This window comes from Equus przewalskii, chromosome 10 (assembly GCF_037783145.1).
Source record: "Equus przewalskii isolate Varuska chromosome 10, EquPr2, whole genome shotgun sequence".
NCBI classification, from domain to species: Eukaryota; Metazoa; Chordata; class Mammalia; order Perissodactyla; family Equidae; genus Equus; species Equus przewalskii.
This window is the reverse complement of record NC_091840.1, coordinates 16245828-16266276: the sequence shown is the minus strand read 5'-3', so window position 1 is coordinate 16266276 and position 20449 is coordinate 16245828. Positions and strand designations below refer to the sequence as shown.

The following is a 20449-nucleotide window of genomic DNA, read 5'->3' as shown; positions in this document are numbered from 1 at the left end:
TGCGCGAGCCGCCCGCCCGGCGGGGCAAGCTGTGAGCGCTCCGAGCGCCGGGCCCCGGGCCTCCGGCGCTGCCCTGCCTTCGCCGCCGCCGCCGCCGCCGCCGCCGCCGCCGCCGCCGCCCTCCGCGCCTCCTCCGGGCGGCCCCGCCCCCGTTCCCATCCCCCTCACGCTCACCTCCCGGCTGTGCCGCGCGTTAGGCGGAGCGAGGCGCCCGCCGCCGTCGCCGCCGCCGCCGCCGCCGCCGCAGCGCTGAGGGGCGAGAGCCTGCACCCGCGTCGCCGCTGACAGGAGGACCGCCGCGGGCTGCGCTCCCCGGCCGCGAGGCCCCGCTGCTCCTTTCCCGGGCGCAGACCCACCGCAGGCATCGAAGCGCGGCGAGGTCTGTGGAGATCGCGGGCGGCGCCGGCGGGCGGCGCGGTCCTCACAGGAGACCCCGGGGACTGGGGCTAGACCCCGAGGTGCAGCGAGCCCCTCGGAGCGGCAGGTAAGAGCCCGGGGGAGCCAGGGAGGAAAGGTCGCTCCAGTGACAGAGGCTTTCGTCTCCAACGCCTCGGCTCCAGGGAGAGGGGCGGGGGCGAGCGGGGGGACAGCGAAATGGGCAGCGAAGTGCCTCCGCTGGCCAAGGCGTGGGGAAGGTTGGCTCCAAATGGGCGCTCACGGTGGCTTCAGATGGGTCTGGGGTCGGTCACTTGGGTGTCACCGGAGGTGTCATGGAATTTGGTCCCGAGAGAGTCTCCGGATGACTGGGACCAGGATGAGATGTGAGGCAGATTGCTAAACGTGGCAGGGAATGTGGTGCAGAACGAGTTGCAGAATGTGCCCCCAGAATGCAGCATAAAAGTAGTTGTGAAATGTGCCAGGTAAGGCTCAGGGTGGGTTGGCCTATGTGGTATTGAAATTCATGGTGGAAGTGTTATTAGTGATGCTAATAATTCTTCTGGGAAAGGAGGTGTAGTATAAGAAAAGGTTAATAAGGCTCATTGCTAGATATTTTATCACAGGAAATCGAGAGGAGCTATGATATGCTATTTTTGAGACAGAGGGAGTACCCACGTGAAAGAAAAAAATTGTGTCTTGTTGGGAGAGGGGAAAGAATAAATAGGGCTAAAATAATTCCAGGTTTTGCCGTCGTGTAGGGCACTGATACAGTTGTATCCTGTCTTCTGTTCCAGGTGTGGAATGTTTAAGATGGTTTTCATAAAACGTAAACAATGATAATTAACATTAGGAAGAAGATTTGGTGTTAGGGTGTCTTTCACTCTCTTATTTTGCTCCTCTCCAGGAAAAGAAAAAAAAACCCCAAACCCACATCTTGACCATAATTCTGAGTTCAAGATAATTAGGCAAAGGGATTTTTTTTTTTGTATATGCCCCTTTCTTTATTCTTACACAGGTGAAAATATCTGGAATGAGGAAAGCAAAACAATATGGTGAACAAAAGGGATAAATTTTCAGGCATTTTGAGGGGTTGGAGCCAAAAGCTATTGCAATGGTTACTTACAATGAGTGACAGTAGTGATCTATTCTTGCACGTTCTTGGTGTTGGGGTGGCAAAATAGGGGGGAAAACTGAGTACAGTAAATGTGGCATAAAAAGCAACAACGTGGATACTGTCAGTGGAGTGCTTCTTGCAGCATCTCCCAGGTTGATCATCTTAGGAATGTGAGCAAAATAAAATATTAAATATTCCCTTTCTCTCTGTCTCTATGAAATTACTCACATCCTGCAAAACACAGAAGAAGAACATCTGTATTTTGAGAGGATTGTCAGAACATAGCTGGAATTTCAGAAGTAACAAAAGAAAGCTCGATGAGCTATTTAATGTAACTTAGATGTATACATTCAATGAGTGTCTGTACTATGAAACAAGCAGAAATATCTGGATGTGTTCATTAGGATATAGTTAATTATTGCTGAGATTTTAGTGTTTTTTGTTCTAATTCTTGTAGAGAAATTGAATTACTTACCTGAATGTTGTTCTTGTAATAAGAACAGTAAGTAATTTGCCAGATAATCTGAAAATACATACTGATTGGCTTCCCCCTGGATCCAAACTCAGCCACTGAGGGGTCATTTGCTTCAAAGACAAAGCTGAGTTTTCCTTGGTGATTAATTTTGGGTTTTAGTCTTTTCTATAGATATGTCCCTCACCTTGAGGCTATGTTGGGGCTAAAGCAGAGAGGAGAGGGCAGAGGAGAATAAAGAGCAGTGCTGTTGAGTCTTCCTGTTTTGTTCTGACTGTAAGCCATATGTACTGCCACCCCCTACTGTCTGTAGGAAGAGGTGTTGCAGAGCCCCATTCTTTTCTTGTTATCACTGCCCCCTTGTGTAAGGGAAGAAATTGATAGCTGCACATCGGTTAGCCACTCTCCTCAGATTATTCTTGATAGAGTGGTTATGTAGATTTATTAATCCCCTATTCTCTTCAGAGTTGCAGGGCTTTAAACTTACTGTTAGTCAGGCTTCAGGTATAATATCTATTTTTTAATAGTATCTAATTTTAATCAATAATTCAAATAGCTAAGAATGTTTTCAGTATGTTTGGGAAGATGGAGTAGTACTATTACTAGTAATAATACTAGTAGTACTTGCTCACCTTTATAGAGTGTCTACTCTGTGCCAGTCCTGTTATACATGTTTTAATCAGTTTCAGCACCCCAGGAGGTACGTTCTGGTATATCCATTTTACAGATGAGAAATTGAAACACAGAGATGTTAGATAACTTGCCCAAGATAATTTAGCCAGCAAGTGGAAGAGCTGAGTTTCAATTCAGGAACTCTGGCTCCACGTTCTGTGCTCTTCACCAGTATACTGTATTGCCTTCTCAATCAAATTTGTGTTAACACACATCATTAAAATGCAGGTGCCCATCATAAAGCAAATACTATAGACGTGAATAGTGGATACTATGGATACTTACTACTAAGTAAGTAGTAAGACACACAAATGTTAAGCCTATAAATACACCAAAAATACAGTTACTTACAGTATGAACATGATATTAGTATCTCTTTTAAAGCACCAGTAAACCTTTACTGCAAATTTTTTCTGGGAAGATTAAGGAGAAATGATCTATTTTTCCTACCTACTTACATTTTTGTGATCTCTATTTTATTTATTTTAAAAAGTAATTAATAAAAATGGATTGGATGCATATGTACATTTTACCTTTTCCATCAACAATTGTTTGCTTGGATTTTTCCCACACTTAAACATTGTTTTATAGATATTGATTGCATCTGAAATAATATGTAAAAGTGTGTAAAAGTATGGAGAATAACAATGCAGCTAACACTCATATACCTACAGTTTAGGAAATGGAATATTACCTCCTATACTTATAAGAATTATTTTCTTCTCTTAGCCAAACTTTCTGCCATTTTGTGAAACACATATCTCATATAATCAAACACTTCCTTCATTTTTATACACATTTGTTGATAAGGGAATTCAGTATAATGTGATTATGGCTGAGGCTTATTCAGGATGTATGTTTATATAATTTAGTATAATGAATTGTCATAGACTCAGATCATGCTCTCTAGTTATATTGGTTGATAGTTCATTTTAGCATACTTCACTCATAAAAGCTAATTTGGTGTTTGTGTCTTTATTGTAAAGTTTTACTAAGATCGTTAAACATTAATAGATTATTTCCATCTTCCATTATTGATTCTTGACTGTCCACTGCTAGCTCTCTAGCTTTTTCCTTCTAGTCCCCATAAATGCCATTGCTCTTGTAGTGTTTTCTGAATGACTCTGTGTGCATTATTTTGCATGGAGAAGGAAATAGGCCTAGAAAAAATATATATACGAAACCAGTAATTCCAAAAGGAGAATATTAGGGTAGTTGATATTGGTTAGATAGAATATAGAACAAGTGTATATAAAAGAAATGCATCAACATTCTCTCCTTTTTATATTTCTTCCTCTTACAATAGAATTAAAATTGAATTTCTCAGACACGCTGATTGGGCGTAGTAGTTGAATTGTATTGGATTATGCTTAAGAGAATCACCAGTGTTAGCTGGAATATTTTTATCGATGGTACTCAGATTTTATTTCAAGGAGCTACAACAAGCTGTTGCAGATGGCTGCTTACTTTTGCACTAGTCTGATCAAGGTAACAAATATTATAAAATAGTTTGGAATCTGGTTTAATTATATGGACTTTTTTTTCCTATGTGAGTGAATTGAAACTCAGCATTTTCATATCTATTGAATGCCTGTAGTCATCAAATACTATTATTGTTTGGAGAGAAGGCACTGTATAAATAAATAGTTTGGTCTTTCTTATAATAATTCTGTGAAAACCATCACTTGGTTTATTTGAATAGCGTCTTTTGTAGTAACTTGTATTAGATGAAGATTGTTAACAATTAAAAAAACGGTGAGTTGAGGAGATGTGTATATGGTGATGGAGAGTACATACCCCGATGAATCTCTTTAAAACTCCATGGAGAGATATAGGTTAAAAGACTTACAGCTATAGTTTCCCACCCAATGGTCCTTTTTCCTTCTTTTAGAGGATATTTTACCTTAGTATTTAAGATTCAAGGTAATAGTAAATGGAGAACAAAAAATCTGGGCCTGAGTTTTAGAAGGCTAAAGCAGGTTGAGGATGCGATAAGTGAAAAAAGTTTCCGGTAGGGATCTTTCTTATTCCAGAAAGCTCTAAGTAAGTAATTATAATACCATAATTTTTTTCTGGAAACAAATTTCTTTTATTAGGTCAGTTTATTTTATTTAAAATATTCTTTGTAAATCATTTGAAAACTGTGTTTGTGGGTGTTATTATCAGATAAGTTGCTTTTTGTGTGTGTGTGTGAACATGATTGGCCCTGAGCTAACATCTCTGGCCAATCTTCCTCTTTTTGCTTGAGGAGGATTGCTGCTGAGCTAACGTCTGTGCCAATCTTCCTCGATTTTTTGGATGTGGGCTACCGCCACAGTGTGGCTTGACGAGCGGTGCTAGGTCTGCACCTGGGAGCTGAACCTGCGAATCCTGGGCCACTGGAAGTGGAGCGCATCAACCCAACCACTACGCCACCAGGACAGCCCCCAAGTTGCTTTTTTATGGGCCACACATTGCAAAAATATCTTATGTTCAGCTTCTGTTTGTTCTTGAGTAGTTGAAGGTAAATATGACTAAGTTTCAGAGGCAAAAGAATTAAGCTGGCATTAGTCTTTTTTAATTTAATTTAATTTTTAAAAAATTTTAAATTTTTTACTCTTTTGAGGAAGATTAGCCCTGAGCTAACATCTGCTGCCACTCCTCCTTTTTGCTGAGGAAAACTGGCCCTGAGCTAACATCCATGCCCATTTTCCTCTACTTTAGATGTGGGATGCCTGCCACAGTGTGGCTTGCCAAGCAGTGTGTAGGTCTGCACCCAGGATCCGAACCAGTGAACCCTGGGCCACTGAAGCAGAACATGCGAACTTAACCACTGCGCCACTGGGCTGGCCCCAAGTTGATGTTAGTCTTAATCACGCCCCTTCTTTACTTTTTTCTTCTCCATAGAATCAATTTCTGCCTTTGTTTATACATGGTATATATCCTGCCTCTCAAACTCCTTTCATTTGGTCAGAACGTGAGAGATTCTGATGTCAGTCATTTGAACTGAGTAGTGCATTTTTAAAAATCCAGTTGCCCAGTAGACAGACATCTTTACCATTTACGTGAAATTTATGTACCTTACTTTCATAGGTACTTTGCTGCCATAGTGATCTTTCTAGCATGGTCATCTGATCATGTCACTCTTTTCTTCAGAGTCTTGCTGTGTCTCCTCATTGCTTAATGGATAAAATGGAAACTTCGTAGAAAACCATGTAAGGTTCTTCATGATCTGATTCCTGCTTGCTCTTTAGACTCATTGCCTGCCACAGTCTTCTTCAGAGTTATGTTTCAGCAATACTGAACCACTTGTGGTCCCTTCAATATGTAATATTCTTGTACCTTTCTGTGCCTTTATGTATGAAATTCTCTCTGTGTGGGCTACTACTCTCCTCTCTTTGATTCTCTGGGCATACTGCTCCTCAGCCTTCATGTTTTGGCTGACCCGAATAGTATCTTCTGGGTGAAGATTATTTTCCTTACTCTCCTGAGTGGCCTTGAGCATGCCATTTTCTATCTATTCTTCCATTGCACCTGTGAAATATGAACATTATGGTGGTTATTACATCATCTTTTAATTAATTATATGTCTGTCTTATCACTCCTCTGTGAGGTTCTTGAGAGTGGGCACTATGAGTTTTCATCTTTTATTCTCAGCATCAGCTTAGTTAGTACATAGTGGGTGCTTACTATCTTCTTATTGAATAAAGATTGTTGATAGTTATCTGAGTTATGCCTTTGAAACCTCATTTCTTATTGTGGAGTTGGAGGAAATTCTGGGCATCAGGAGGTATGTGTAGAGAAATATACATACATACTCACACCATCTAGGATATGATTCAGAGTAACTCCTGGAATCTAGTTAAAACTAACTCTAAAGATAAACAAAATTTGATTTTTTAAAAATATTTTCTAGGGTGGAGGGAGGAAGATTAGAAGATCCTCTGTGTGAATTTTAGCTGAATTATTTTCTTTGTATATTACAGAGATTGGCAAACTACAGCCCATGGGCCAAATGCAGCCCAACATCTGTTTTTGTATGGTCTGCAAGCTAAGAATGGTTTTATATTTTTAAGTGGTTGAAAAAATATATAAAGAAGAGTAATGCTTTGTGACATGTGAAAAGTATGGACAGTTTAAATTTCAGTGGCCATAAAGAAAGTTTTATTGGAATATAGCCATACTCATTCATTTACACATTAGCGATGGCTGTTTTCTGAGTAGAACAGCAGAGATGGGTAGTTGCGAGAGAGACCATGTGGCTCACAAAGCCTAAATATTTACTCTCTAGCCCTTTGCAGATGAAGTTTACCAGTCCTTGATCTATTTTATAGTTTATGCCCATTAAATGTTCATTGAATGTCATGAGTTGGAGGTACACCAACCATGTCTGTTGAAGGTCTCTGCGGGGCATAATTGCTTTTGTCTATATACTAAGAAAAGATTGGCCACTCTGCCTTGGTACTGATTTATCTGACAGGCTTCTATTGTACCTCCTTATGACGCCTGTATTATGTCTAGCTCTAAAGAAGGTTCCGACAAAGTGTATTATTTGATTCTATTCCATTTTCTTAGAAGAGGTATCCCAAGTGGAGAGGTTTGGGGCATAGCATATAAAAGAACATTTTTCTTTGTTTGCTTCGGTCCCAGTTTCTTATATACATATTTTGAATAAAAAAAGATTATTGTTATATGAAAAAAAACCCTTGATTTTGTATATGTTTGCTATACACCCGTTGTCTTTAAGGTATGTGAGTAGAGTTAGATTAGTTATGTTGGAAAAATTGGGGGATTTTTATACAGTGTATTAACACATTAAATCATTCACCTAAATATTTATTGACTATCTGCTATGTATAAGTAGTCCTTTTATTACTGTAGTCCTTCAGTTGAAGGTGGACATTTCATATTCTTCCTTAATTAGAAGCTAAAATTATAATTCAGAATTCTGTGTCCTAGATATTTATTCTACCTCTGGGAAGAATATAGTTTTTTAAAAAATAATGTATTAATGTTTGTCACTTCGCTAAAGTTTCAGTGGCCAATGTTGATAAGTTTTACTGTTTTCTTTAGGTGGCAAAGGTATTATGAAAAGGAAAACAGTGGTTTATATATTCCTTTTTAAACATATCAGCAAGTATTGCAGACATAAAATTCACAAAAAGTATACAGTATAAGCAATAATAGTGGAAAACTTTTGTTATTCCAATCACATATCTTTGGGCCAGGTAGCTGTGCTTATTTCCTTGTCTGTAATACTCTGTTTGCATTATTGTATCTGATTATATCACATGATTTGTCTGATTGCTATAGAGACTGACAACCTGAAGAAATATGGCACCAGTTTTCTACTGCTGTGAAAACCCTCTTTTCCTACCTATGGATCCAGCCTTATAAGTAGATTAGTTAGTTATTAAACTTAGAGGTGAGGATGGGTATGTAGGTATTGTGATTTAATCATTTTAGGCATGGAGAATCTGCCTCAGATTTCAGCAAACTCCCTCTGCCTAAGTGAAGGAAGTCTCTTTTCGCTCTTTGTTCCTAATCTTGTGTTCTGGGGTCCCACACTTTCTAGCTCTAGTTGCTGAAATTTGATAAGGCAAAGCTAGTCAGGCTATGGATGGGTATTTGTTGATGTCTATTGATGGGTATTTGTTGTAGTCTAGAATTCTATTTCTGTTCAAATTCCATGGAATCCTGTACAGTTCTGTAGGATTGTGAAATGGGTGAAAAAAGGTAATTTGCTTTAGTAGACATGTGGGATGGAGACTTACTGTGTACCCAAATGCTGCATCAGAGAATCTTACCTCTTTTTTTTAGGACTTTGAAGAGGAAGAGAGACTTCCTTTGGAAGGTGTTATTCAGATATTCCTGTATTATAGGATGACAATATGTTGTTCAGTTGTGAGAATCTTTTGAAATTCTGCAATCATGAGAGCCATATTATAGTAGGAAGAACATGAATATGTGAGTTTTTGAATCATGAAAACAGGTTCAAATTATTGCTCTGTCAGTTACTAGCTGTATGAGGGGTTAAAACTGCCTTGCAGGGTTTTGATGATGATGAAATGAAATAATGTTAGTCAAAACCTTAGGACAATATCTAGTACTTAATGGTAATTTTTGTTAGGCTTTGGAAGGTGTCCTGGATTTCTCTTTTTTGATATGTGCTTCACACAGCTCAGCCCCACAGTTTTTTACTAGCATCGTCAGCGCAGCTTTTCTTGTTATCTTGTCTTGCTCTCCTGTCAGCCTTGTAAGGCATTTAAAAAACCCATGGTAATTCAGCTACTGGTTTATTTTATTTGTGTCGGGAAATTTTCTTTTATGACGGATTTGATGAGAGCTAAGAAAAAGTTCTTGAATAACTGTAAACTTAAAAATAAGAACTCTTAGGAGAGAGATTCAGTTCAGCAGACTCCTAGTCTGCATTTCTTTTTGGGCTGTTTCCCTTTAAGCACCACAAACTTGACAAAAAAATTAATTTTTAATCTCCTCTATAAAATAGCAAACCATAGCCTTTCTTGAGACAGTGAGCCCGTTGACAAGTTTTTTTTTTCAGTTTGATCATATAAATGTTTTCAGCTTTTACAAACATTTCTCACTTTTGTGAATAACTGGAGCTTTATGTGTGATAACTTTATTTGCCTCCCCAAGCCCCCCATCTCCCCAGCTCAATGTTGATAGTTTTTTGGAATTTTTCTTTTTTAAACATTTGTATGTGACAGTCGGTCAAGGTGGTTGGTTTTCTTTTGTGATCTACTTAATAAAAAGGACTTCTCTATTTACAGTATAAAATAATCACTAGAACAAGTGATTGCCCCTCTTTCTTTAGTATAGATAACAAGGTAACTATTCAAGATGTTTTTTCCCCAAGCTTCAATTATTTCTGTAACATTTTGCCCATTTCTGCTAATTTGTGTATCATCTGTACAATTATTCATTAAATATTTTTCTTTAAATGGATCTGATTCACTTTCTTTAGTTTTATCTTTAGTTGTCATAATATCCGTGAACTGACAAGATTGTGCTGGTTACAAGGTAAAAACTAGTTCATCCTGAAGACATCTTGCTTAATGCACTTGGGAAAGACTGCTTACGTGCAACTTTGGTTTCAGATTGGATTTTTGTTTCTTTTGTTTTCTTGTGAGGAAGATTGTCGCTGAGCTGACATCCGTGCCAGTCTTCCTCTATTTTATGTGGGATGCTGCCTGGATCTGAACCTGCGAACCCCAGGCCGCTGAAGCTGAGCGTGCAAACTTAACCACTATACCACCAGGCCAGCTCCTGTTTTGTATTTTTAAATAAATAAACTTCATAATGATTCCTCTCCTTGCTTTAGATAATTTAATTCTTTTTTTATCTTTGTGTTAAAGGTAGCCATTTATGGTCAACAAATGTAAACTATCTTATAATGTTACTTATAATAGATAACTGCTGTCTCTTGGTGGCCCGCACCCCCCAGCTTTTTAAAAAAGTTACAAAAGTAATACTCTGCTTGCAACTACTAAAATAAACAAACCAGCGGTGAATAAAGAAAAAGTTAGTATTTTCCTCTTCCCTCAGATCTCTCCTTTCTCCACTTTTACTCCTTAGGATGGTCAACATTAACCAACACTTTTGAGTATTTTTCAACATCTTTCTTTTTGCTCAAAAACATTTAAGCATAAATACACAGGCTTTTTGTAACTTCCTTTATTTTGCTCAAAAACATTAAGCATATATACAGGCTCTTTATAATTTGTTTTATTCATTTAAGAATATATCATGGCTATCTCTCCAGTATAGTAAATGGAACTCTAATTAATTTTAAAAAGCTGAATAACATTCCATTGTATCTACAGTATAATTTATTTGGTTGTTCCCTTGCTAATGATCATTAAGATTGTTTTCTTTTTTTTTTTTTTTTTGCTATTATAAACATTAGTCTACTCTTACTCATGACTAGGGAAGCAAACATTCTAAATAAAATATTAGCAAAATAAATTCAGCAGTGTATTTAAAAGACAATACATCATGATCAAGTGGAGTTTATTCCAGGAAGGCAAGGATGGTTAATATTAACATAATTTATTAACAAATTACAAGATAAAAACCATATGATTCTCTTCCTCTTTGGGGGTGAGTAGGGGACTTTGTGTTGCTTTTACACAAAATAGCATAGGAAGATGCCTGCCCATGGGGACTGTAGTCCAAGTTTTGTACAATTCTTTGATCGTTAAAGTTGATAGACAAAAGCCTTTTTTTCTGAAATCTTTGGGGGAGACTTTGTGGGGTCTGGGACTTGGCTTTGACCTTGGCCTCACTACTGGCTTTGGTTGCCAAAGCCTGGTACCCTTGGCAGTATGGAAATAAGTATACTTCCAGAGGCTAGGGGGATGATATGGGTGAGCCTGTCCAGTTTAGGGCTGGCACCTTTTAAAATCTTGTATTTGATTACTTTGGGCTTAATGGGCACCTACTTGGCCTCTGCACAGGTGCTCATTGCCTTGGAAACATTGGCCTGAATCTTTTTGAGGCCTTTCTTGTGCTTGTTGGCAAAATATGCGTTCCTTAAGATTTAAGTTTCTTGAAGCCATTTCTGCGATTGGTCATATATGATATTGTTCTTGGCTTGGCCATATCTGTACTGCCAGCTGCAGCTCTAGGAGTGGTAGAGACTGGAAAGAAGAGACCCATAACTATCTTAATAGATACCAGAAAAGCATTTGATAAACTATTGAAGTAATTTCCGTAGAGTATATGTGGCATAATTTCTGAATTCGTATTTGAATGAAGATGCCTTTCTTCTATCTTGATCAATGAATGATAACGTGGCCCGATATAGTATTCTTGGATCATAATCCCTTTTTTTTTTTTCCCTGTATAGCACATATACCTTATACCCCTATCTTCAAGCTTCTGTGCAAAAGATAAGCCTGATGCCAGTCTGATTCTCCTTCCTTTGTAAGTAACTGGTTCTTTATCTCCTACACAAACCTTGCCACCCTTAAGTACCCTGAGATTATCAGGTCTAATCTCATTATGTACTCTTATCCCTTTTAGAAGCCCAATACTGCCAGTTTGTCTCTGATTTCCTGTACTCTGATTTCTCTCTATGTAGTTCTGTCTTTCCCAATTTCTGATCCCAGTTTTTCTTTTCTTTTTCTTGTTCTTTAATGTTTAGATTTACTAGTAATGGTAAAATCATTTTGGCCATTCTGAGTTGATATTCTCAGGTACACGTTGTGCTCTTTCAGAATGTAATTTCAAATATTTTTTTATTTCAGGAAAGTTTCTTTGAATTATTGTTTTTACTATTTGTTCTGTTTTTTTTTAAATTAAGATTTTTTTTAAAGATTTTATTTTATTTTATTTTTCCCCTTTTTCTCCCCAAAGCTCCCCAGTACATAGTTGTATATTCTTCGTTGTGGGTCCTTCTAGTTGTGGCATGTGGGACGCTGCCTCAGTGTGGTTTGATGAGCAGTGCCATGTCTGCGCCCAGGATTCAAACCAACGAAACACTGGACCGCCTGCAGTGGAGTGTGCGAACTTAACCACTCGGCCACGGGGCCAGCCCCTTGTTCTGTTTCTTGCTTTGATTTTCTTCTTCAGGGGTTCCTATCATCTGTATGGTCAATCTTCTTTGCCTATCTTCAATATTTGTCACTTTCTCTCAAATCCTTTTTATCTATCTCTTTTAGATTTTTAAAATTTTCCTTTTTTTTAAAACTTCTATTTTTCTTAAGGGATTATCTGTTTTTATTCACTCTTGTCTTCATTTCTGGAATGATCCTTTCCTTTTATTTTTAATTCTTTCCTGAATTATGTCATCTCGTTTTGAGTTTTTATCATTCTTTTATCTGTTTTTCTTTCATGTCTTGTGTCATTTTCGTAAGGTCTTTTAGCTCATTTTGAAATAGCATGTTACAGTTTTGATCTGTTATGTGGGCATGTCTTTCTGGCATGCTTTCATTATCTGTAGGGATGTTATTCTTCTTATTCTCTCTTTTTTAACAATAACTTTTATATTGGATTGACCTTGATACTTTTCTGTGACTCATTTTTATTTGAAATTAATTTTAAAAACTCTTTTAGAATGTACCTGGGTTCAGGAAAACTTTTTCTAACTTCACAGAGCTTTTTCTTCTGTTGCTTTTGTGTAGCGTTTAAAAATATGGCAGCTTGCTTTCTGGGATTTCCTGGCCTTATTCTCTGCCGTTAGTTTTGTCTGGACCATCTCTTTCCTTCATCACTCTTGCTTCATCCCAATTTTCATCCCTTTATGATCATGAAACCCTCCTTGTGCCTTATGGAGCTTACTGACAGTCATCTGCAAAACTCCCTTTATCCATAACCTCTTCTCTAAACATTGCTACCTTCTTGTTCTAACTGAAATTTAGCTTTACCCTGAGGGCACTGCTTCCCCTGAGGAGTTCTTAAATGGTGGCTCCTCCAAGTGAGGTGGGTTAAATGTTCTTTTTGATTTCTCATAGCTGCTTCTGGATTTCTTCTGGGCTCACTGCTACTCTCCTACTAATCCACTTGTAATTATTGGTGATTTCAGTATCTGTACAGGTGATCCTTTGGGTATTCTGGCCTCTTAACTTCCTCTCCGTTACTGATCTTGTCGTCTACCTCAGCCACTCACTTCTATGGCATATACTATGCAGATGTTTTTAAATCCTCAGTGCATCCATATTAACTGGAGAGCTTTGAAAAACCATAGATGCTAGGACTCACTCCTAGAGATTCTGATTGGTTAGTCCGAGGTGTGGCTTGGGATGTTATTTTTAACAATTTTCCAAGGTGACTTTAATGTGCAGCCAGAATTGAGAGTCAGTGCCCTAGAACTTGTTATTACCCATAACTGCAACTTTCTATAGTATAATTTCTGGCATTTTATTCTCCAACTACCACCTCCAATTTTTCTGGCTCACTTCTTCTAGGACCCAACAACCTTAATTCTTTGACTTACTGGGACCTTTTAATTTACCACCTTTTCACTGTTACTGAATGCATTCATGTCCTCATTTCCTTTTCTAGCTAGAGGAATCATTACAGTCACTCTCCTGCATCTACCCTCAATCCGCTTGACTTCTCTCCCTTGTTTGTTCTTGCCTGGCAAAACCCTACTCTGGTTAAAACCAAGTGTACCTATTTTACACCTGTACACTTGTAGTTGAATATGGCTGGTGCAGAGCAACTATGTTGACTTTAAATTCTTGGCTAGTACCCAGTGACTTTAAATTTATTGCTGAGTGCTGCCAAGCTATCCTACTGTATTATTCTAGTTCTTCCACACTCCCATTTGCTTAGATGTTTATATCTTTCCCTTGCACTCAGATCTTCAACATTTCCCTTTCCATCCTCTGTTTCAGCTGGTGACCTTGCTAAGAAAATAGAAACAATCTTCCCACCACCTGCATCTATACCAGTTATTGTGAATTAACTCTCTTTTCCTCTGTTGAAGGCCATTCCCACCAATTGTCCATTAGAGCCCACCCTTCTCGCTTTCTCAAGGATATTCTTCCTGGAATTCTTCTTGTTGCTCCTTTTCTGGATTGCTCTCAACAGCATAAAAACATAATTTCTTTCATCTTACACCCTATCTTGACCTTACTTCTCCTTCCAGCTACCACCCATTTCTTTTCTCATTTATACCAGACTCGGCAAAACAGTTATCTTTACCTTATCCAGCTCTCTCTTTTTTCAGCTTTATTGAGGTATAATTTACATATCACATAATTCGCCATTGTAAGAGTACAATTTAATGATTATTGGTGAATTTATAGAGTTGTATAGTCATCACCACAATGCAGTTTTACAATATTTCTATCACCTCAAGAAATTCCCTTGAGCTTATTTGCATTCAGTTTCCATTCCCAGCCCCAGCCCTAGGCAACCACTGGTCTGCTTTCTGTTTCTATAAATTGGCCTTTCAACACCTATATAAATGGAATCATATAATATATAGTGTTGTTTTGCTTTATAATATGCAGTCTTTTGCTTCTGTCTTCTTTCACTTAGTTAGTATTTTTGAGGTTGACCTGTGTTGAGTGTCTATCAGTATTTCATTCCTTTTTATTGTTGACTATTTTTCCATTGTGTTCCTATGCCACATTTTGCTTATCCATTCACCAGATAATGGACATTTGAATTGTTTCTAGTTTTTGGCTATTATGAATAATGCTGCTAGAAACATTCATGTACAAGCCTTGGTGTGAATATATGTTTTAATTTCTCTTGGATAGATTCCTAGGTGTGGAATTGCTGGGTTTGTGATCCATTTCCAGTTAATTTTTATATAAGGTGTGAGGTAAGGATCTAAGTTTCTTTTTCTGCATATGGATATCCAGTTGCCTCAATACCACTTGTTGAACAGATTATCCTTACTTCCGTTGAATTGTCTTGGTGCAATAAAAAATCAATACCTGGAGTATGAGGAGGGATTATCAATCTCCTATGACTGTCTCACCACCTGGAACTTCCTTTTAAATCCTGAGATAGTCCATTAGTATATTGCTTACAACCTCTATAGGACTACAACCTCAGGCTAGTGGAGATGCTGGTCCTCACTGTTCACTTGCCCACTGAGATGGCTACTTTAATTGGTAGTGCTACAAATTGAGTCCTGTTCGGCGGTGACAGCAGAACCACTGGTTTTCATGGCCTGCCCCACTATGGTTGAACTACTGCTTGTTGGGAGCAGGACTGGGGAGAATGAGAGTAGCCCCTGGGAAACTTACCACAGACTTGTGTCCTTCTTACCCAAAGTTAAGTGGTTTGCTTGAATAAACACCTCTTAGTTTGTTGTATGCCTTTAGTTGATGTCCTGAGTCCTGATAAGTCAGATCTCTATTCTCTTTTGAACTCATTCCAACCGGTCTTCCTCTCCCACCATTTCACCAAAACTGCTTTTTATAATTATTAGTGGCTTTCACATTGCTCAATCCAGTGGTTGTTTCTTAGTCTCTGTTTTACTTGACCTACCAGCACCATTTGATACAATTGATTACTGTCTTCTCCTTGAAGTCTTTGGCTTCCAAGATACCACTGTCTGTTGATTGTTCTGTCACTGGATGCTCCATTTTAGTGAATTTCTTTCACTGATTCATCCTCATCTTCAAAACCTATAAAATTTGTAATGCCCTAGGAATTTTCTCTCTCCTATGGACATTACTTCCTCTTCTGCCCTCTCAAGTGATGCTCCCTCCCTTTTTCCTTCCCATAACCCTCATACCACTGGACCTGGAGATAGAGTAGATATCCTCTTTGTTCCCCTTTTCTGCGTTCAAATTGCTTTCCTCCTCTCTTACCTAAAATTCTCTAGCTTTGAATATCATGTCATCAGATTCTATTTACTACAACCCCTTATTATTATTGTTGACTGTATCTCCTGGTTCATTGCCTACAATGACTTTTGATGCTTACTACATGGAGTTAGGCCAAATTTCACAAGTTAAGGGCACAGTCCTCCACAAGACTACTCTCACTTCAAACTCCAACTGCAAGCTTGGGGGTTCCTAGAGTCACCCTCACTTCTGACCAACTGGCTACAAATTTAGGGGTTCCCACTACTCCCTCAGGTTTGATAATTCACTAGAACTTCTCATAGAATTCAGGAAAGTGCTATACTTAACAATTACAATTTTATTGTAGCAAAAAGGATACAAAACAGAACTAGCTAAAAGAAGGAGAACGTAGTACAAGGTCTAGGAGGCTCTCAGATGGGAAGCTTCTGGTGTCCTCTCCCTCAAGAATCAAGACATGTCACCCTCCTGGTATATAATTGTGTAGTAGTACATAGAGTATTGCCAACAAGGAAGCACGCCTAAACTTTGGTGTCCAGAGCTTCTATTGGTGTTACATTATGTAAGTGTGATTGATTGAATCATTGGCTGCTGATTAAGCTCGATCTCCAGTTCCTCTCTTCTCCCTGAGGTCAGGCCGATATTATGGTGGCTCAAAGCCCCAACCCTCTAATCACATGATTGGTCTTTTTGGGTGTAGCCAGCCCCCATCATGAGTCATTTCATTAGCACAGACTATTTAGAGGCCCATCATGAGTCACCTTGGCAGCATAAAATATCAGGGCCCACCATGAATAACAAAGACACTCCTGTCACTCAGAAAATTACCAGGATTTAGAGTCTACATCCCAGGAAGTGGGAACGAAAGCCAACCAAATTCTTTATTACACGAGATTCTTCCTTCTTTCCCCCCTTTTTTAAAGTTCTTTCTCTCTCTCACCAATACTATTTCTGATCTTAATTCTTTGTAATTTTAGTCTTGTAGATATTTTTTCAACATTAAGATCTTTCAGTTCTTTGAATTTGTTCTTTGAATCTCCTTCAGTGATCTTGTCTCCTATCCTACCTAAGTCATTCATTACCGAAGTCATAATCTAGATCTTGACGACTAATTGCAATTTCTCCATAATTTCAATTTCATGATCCCACTTCCGGCCACCAGTTACTGTCTTTACATCTTTCTCCCTCTAGTACCCTGACTCCAATGATCCTTTATTCCCACTAGGACCTCTGATCCATTGATTCTACCACTATTTCTCTCTCACCCTCTTGATATACTTTTTTCCTTCCGTACTCAGCTTAAATCAGTCATAATCATAATTCTTCCTTCACATAGCTTTGACACCGTTTTCTCTTTCTCGATTCATTGTTTGCTGTGCCCAAACCACATTTTTTAGTTAAATCCAACCTCCTGCCTATTCCATACCTGTGCCCATGAAGCTGAATGTAGTTGGTGAAAACCACACAACCTTACTGACTGATTTCACTTTAAATTTGTGACTACAAATTTAAAAATTTCAAATGGAACCCTAATGTTTCCAGGTAAACATGCTATATATCCTTAGTCTAGGAGTTGGGAGAATGAATGGATGATTATTTCACAATTTTTCTTCTCATCTCACACATCTAATACTTCTTTCCATTTGTTTTCTCAGCTAATGGTGTTTCTTCCTACTTTATTGAAAAAGTTGAGAACTTTCATAGAATCCCATAGTCACATTTACTCGTCTACCAACATTTGCATCCACTAGAATCCAACTGTATTCTGACAGTTACCATAGGACTGTGCATACATCTGTCTAACGGCAATTCTTCCATCTGTGCACTAGTTCGTATCCATTCTTGCCTACTCAAGAACATTGCTTCAATGATTCTTTCCTCTTTTATTTTTTTCTTCTCTGATTTATTCCCAGCAGCGTTCAAATATGTTATTTCTTCCATATTAAAAAAAAAATTTCTTGACCTCACTTTCCCCTTCATCTTCTACCTAATTTCTCTGTTCCATTTTGTAGCAAACCCTTCAAGTTGTGTCTCCAGTTTTCCTCCTCTTATTCTTTTTATTTTGAAATGGAAACATACAGGAAAGTTGGAAGAATGATACAAAAAATTTCCTTCATGTAGATTAATCAGTCATTAACACGTGCATTATTATTCTGCCTATGTACTTATATATTTTTTCTGAATAATTTGAGTGTAGGTTGCAGTCATCATGTGTTTACATCTTAATATTACAGTGTTTGTTTCCTAAGAACAAGGACATTCTCATATGTCTCATATAATGATCAAAGTCAGAAAATTTAACATTAGTATAATACTAATATCTATTCCATGGTCCATGTTCAAATTTTGTCTTTTTTCCCAATATATCCTTATAGCACTCCTTCCACCTCCCCCAGGATTCATTCCAGTGTCATGCATTGCTTTTTTTTTTTTTTTAGGAAGATTGGCCCTGAGCTACATCTGTGCCCATCTTTCTCTATTTTATTTGTGGGACTCCTGCCACAGCATGGTTTGATAAGCAGTGCCTAGGTCTGTGCCTGGGATTCAAACTGGTGAACCCCGGGCCACCAAAGTAGAGTGCGCGAACTTAACCACTGCACCACTGGGCTGGCCCCCATGCATTGCATTTTGTTGTGGATTTAGTCTTTAATCTGGAGCAGTTCCTCAGCCTCTCTTGTGTTTTCTTGGCATTGACACTTTTGAAGAGTACAGCCAGTTATTTTGTAGAGTATACCTTATCTTGGTTTGTCTGTTTCCTTAGGTTATACATTTTTTGGGCAGGAATGCTAAGTAAGTGATGTATGTCTTTTTCAGTGCATCCTATCAGGTGGCACATAATTCTGATTTTACCCATTATAGGTACTGTTAACTTTGATCACTTAGTTAAGGTGATGTCTACTGTGTTTCTCCACTGTAAAGTTACTATTTTCTTTTTGTAGTATATAAGTAATTTCTTGGAATATATTTTGAAATATATGTAAATCTCTTGTTGCTCATCAAACTTTTACCCACCAGTTTTAGCATCGTTAATTTTCATTGGAGTTAATTATTACTAGGATGGTTGCAAAATGATGATTCTCTAACTCAGCCATTTTTTCTCTACTTGTTAGTCGATATTCTACTATGGAAGAGCCAGCTAAACCTCCCTGCCTCCATTCCTTAATTAACAATATGAATGCATGGGTTCCTACTTTGTTTAGTGGGTTATGATCTATTTCTACCATTTATTTTGATGCTCAAATTGTTCCTGGTTTCCTCAGTGGGAGCATCTTCAGGCTGGCTTCTTGTTACATGCCCTGATCATTATTTTGAGTACTTCATTACTTTTTGGAATAACATAATATTCCAGGCTCGTATTTTGCTTTCCTACCCCAGCAGTAGAGTCAGACATTTCTCCATGGAGCTGTGGATTCCTCTTTTTTTTTCCTCCCCTCTTAATTGAGGTATGATTTATAAAGAATCAAATCAAAGGTATTTTTCAGTTTAATGAGTTTTGACAGTTGTATACATCTGTGTAACTATTACCACAAACAAGATGTAGAACATTTCTATCATCTAAGAAAATTTACTCATGCCTCTTTCTATCCAGTCCTCCTCCTTCCCCCCAACCAAGAGGCAACTCTTTTTTAAACTTCTACTACCATAAATTAGTTTTGCTTGTTCTACTTTATATACATAGAATCAGACATTAAGTATTTTTTGGCTTAACTTCTATATCAGTCTGAATCCAATCATGAGAGGGAAACTATGTAGTAATTTGAACAGCAAACATTTAATATAATTATTAACTATAAGAGGGAAATGGAGTAATGGGGGATTGGCTACTAAGAAGTAGTTCTATATCATATAATAGATATATGGAGAAGCCATTATTCCTAGACTGACATAGAATGTCCAAGAAAGAGTGCTCTCCCCAGCCCCCAGCTGACCTTCAGACTTTCTTGGAAAGAGCATGTCTATGACTCACCAAATGGCAGAGAAATTGCTGTGATGCCATACTGGCAGAACTTTCTGGAAATCTGCCCTCCAGAACTTGTTGGAAATCCACCCTTCCAAGGAAATCTGTGCAAGGGGAAGTGTCTCACCAAAGGTACTCCACTATAAAACCACCAGAGGAAGGATGCAGGGGGAAGGTGCTAGCTGCTGGATACTCCTGGGCACCATGCAGTCCAGGAGCAGGACACTGAAGAAGCTGTACATGCTGTAGTAGCTTGATGCTGGGGAAGCTGCCTGTGCTGCAGGAACCAGGTGCTGGAGAAACCGTGCACACTGTAGGAGCCTGCTGAACAAGCACACTGGAATCCAGAAACAAAAACTCTTTCCTCCTGCAAAGTCTCTCCACTGACTTCTACTGACAAAGCTTAACATTGTGCCAGCTAGCAAAGGAACAAATATTTAAAGGGTTCAGATCCATTTTCACAGAGCAGGCAAAAAGGGATGAATTTGGAGCTCAGAGGCAAAAAGTTGATTATTAGTGCAGGTCACATTTTCTTACTTCTTTGGAATCTCCTAATTTTTGATCATATGCTAGGCATTCTGTAT

At 38.4% G+C, this 20449-nt stretch overlaps 2 protein-coding genes across 18 annotated transcripts in view; one reads left to right on the top strand and one right to left on the bottom strand.

The window, feature by feature from the left end:
- MARCHF10 (membrane associated ring-CH-type finger 10) overlaps positions 1-385 on the bottom strand; it is a 199788-nt gene extending 199403 nt beyond the window's left edge. For 3 of the 4 annotated variants that reach the window (XM_070561712.1, XM_070561714.1, XM_070561710.1), the window contains exon 1: positions 175-308. The gene's annotated coding sequence lies outside the window, so the exon portion shown is untranslated. Of the gene's footprint in view, positions 1-174 lie in introns of all 4 variants that reach the window. The other variant, XM_070561709.1, reaches the window with a different exon arrangement.
- TANC2 (tetratricopeptide repeat, ankyrin repeat and coiled-coil containing 2) overlaps positions 191-20449 on the top strand; it is a 386637-nt gene continuing 366378 nt past the window's right edge. For 6 of the 14 annotated variants that reach the window (XM_070561691.1, XM_070561690.1, XM_070561688.1 and 3 more), the window contains exon 1: positions 354-484. The gene's annotated coding sequence lies outside the window, so the exon portion shown is untranslated. Of the gene's footprint in view, positions 485-11484; positions 11562-20449 lie in introns of all 14 variants that reach the window. The other 8 variants (XM_070561680.1, XM_070561679.1, XM_070561677.1 and 5 more) reach the window with 3 other exon arrangements.